This window comes from Carlito syrichta, unplaced genomic scaffold, assembly GCF_000164805.1.
Source record: "Carlito syrichta isolate Samal-C Ts95f unplaced genomic scaffold, Tarsius_syrichta-2.0.1 Scaffold309408, whole genome shotgun sequence".
In the NCBI taxonomy this organism is placed as follows: Eukaryota; Metazoa; Chordata; class Mammalia; order Primates; family Tarsiidae; genus Carlito; species Carlito syrichta.
Genome location: NW_007253504.1, coordinates 300183 through 302275, shown reverse-complemented (window position 1 = coordinate 302275; position 2093 = coordinate 300183). Strand labels below are relative to the sequence as shown.

The window sequence follows — 2093 nt, the reverse complement described above, 5'->3', positions numbered from 1 at the left end:
CTTCTACGCCAGGTTACTTTCTCTCTAACAGACTTTTTTTCTATTCTGGGAAGGCCCTTATCTCTTTGTTTTAGGAGGGCCACTGCCTCAAAGTGTAATGGGTGTTAGGTTCAGTTAGAAAGATTTTCAGGAGAGGAGTTTGCATAAAATCATTCAGTAACACTGATTGCACACCTTTGAAGTGACCACCGGAAAGGAAGAAGAAGAAAAAAAAAAGGTGTGGGGGTTTGGAACAAGTTAGGTCAGACAACGGGCAAGTATGCTTTTAAATAATAAACTCTTCTATACCATAGCCATTAACCTACAGCAGAGTAAGATCTCAAAGATAGAGAGAATAAATAATAGTTATTTTCTTGAAATGTGATGATGGTTGTGGTCATGGGGGCCAGCCAAAAGCAAAGTCCAGTCAAGGTAAGGAAAAGCTCTGGGAGGAAACTAATAATCACAACAGCAAACAGTTACTATGAACCAGGCACTATTATTAACACTTTATCAACTCATTAAAACCTTACTACAATCCTATGAAGTAGCTATTTTTACCATATTGCAGATAAGGAAACCGAGGCTCAGGGAGTTGACAAAACGTCCCTAAGTACAGGGATCAGTTGGGAAGGAACCCAAGCCCTCTGACTTTACTACAAATACATCCACATTATGTGACTTCTGCGAGGAGAGGAAGTGCTCCTTGCACAGTACTGACTGGTTCTATCGCCACGTTTCCCTGCGTTTTTTTCCTTCTTGTTAGGAACGTGTCTTTGAAGGACATACCATTTCTCTCACAATTCCTTGTTTAACTTTTCCACGAGTGAAGACACCGAAGTCGCTCTTAGCCGCAGAGTACAAGTAATTTACTTTCTAGAAACGTAAGGGACCCGCAGAAGCGAAAAACCACGCACGGCTGCCCCTGAAAGGAGGCCATAGCTTGAACTGTCGCCTAAGCTGCTGTGCACTTCCAGACAACCTCACCCCTGGCAGCGACTACGAGTCTTCTGAATTCGGGAAAGAACCTCTTCCGGCGGGATCGGAAGTCTGACGGGGACCGTTTTAGCGGACGGACTGTCTGATCGATAGTTCTCCCGGGTCCGGAAGGTGATCTCGCCCGTGCTCGTAATCAGGGCGCCCGGGGTCTAGGATAGGAGCTGAGTGAGTGGGGTCCTTTAGTCAGGGTCGTCCGGGTGCAGCGTATTGTCTGGCCTAAAGTGTCAGTGGCGAAAATCCTGCTAATTCATAAACATTGCGCCTTCAGAAGCCTTTCCAAGATGCGTTAATCTCAGCGTGAGCCCGCATTGGGCACTCACGGAAGTATGTTTCTTGTACTCTCAGAAGCTGCCAGGATCCGTAATTTTTTCTACGATGACTTAATGTACCTTTCAGATAAGCTTCAGAGCCTCCAACTCTTACATTCAGACGTTTCCACTAACGCAACTACGTATTTCCAACATCCTTTTTCCAGATTCTTTGACGAGAATTTCCTAGCGGCGGAACAACACCGATTTGGGAGTCCTAAACCCTGGGTTCTAATCCTGGCTGCTGTAAACTAGTGGTATGAAATTGAAGACTCCTTTTGACCTCTGTGAATTTCAGTTGGCTTTTCTGTAAAATGAGGGGCTTGGAATATGTAACAACTAAGGGTTTTTACAGTTTTGACATTTAGGTTATTTCCCCCAGTGTGTTTTTCTGATTACTGCCTTAATTATATATCTGTGTTTTAATTAATCTGTGGAATCCTTCCTCCCACTCCATTAATTTACATCCTTGTCAAGTCTAGTTTCAAACTCATTTGAAAATAACTTCCTTAAGGAATCCTGTGCTTCCTGAGCTCTCAGGGACACATGCCTAGATAAGACTTTTTTCCATGTGCTGATTGATCTCAGTGCTTAATGTGTGTAAATGCTTGAATACTATTGAATGAATTACCTGAATCTTTTTTTTTTTTTTTTGAGTTGGAGTTTCACTCTGTCGCCCAAACTGGAGTGCAGTGGCTGCTCCCGGCCACCGCAGCCTCAACCTGCTGGGCTCCGGTGATCCTTCCGCCTCAGCCTTCCGAATAGCTGGAATTACAGGCATGCGCTACCACGCCCGGCTGATTTTTT

At 44.4% G+C, this 2093-nt stretch overlaps 1 protein-coding gene across 2 annotated transcripts in view; it reads left to right on the top strand.

The window, feature by feature from the left end:
• Positions 1-1145: 1145 nt before the first annotated feature.
• The window catches only part of MTIF2 (mitochondrial translational initiation factor 2), a 26694-nt gene continuing 25746 nt past the window's right edge, over positions 1146-2093 (top strand). The window contains exons 1-2 of one of the 2 annotated variants that reach the window (XM_008067199.2): positions 1146-1302; positions 1454-1543. The gene's annotated coding sequence lies outside the window, so the exon portion shown is untranslated. Of the gene's footprint in view, positions 1544-2093 lie in introns of both variants that reach the window. The other variant, XM_008067200.2, reaches the window with a different exon arrangement.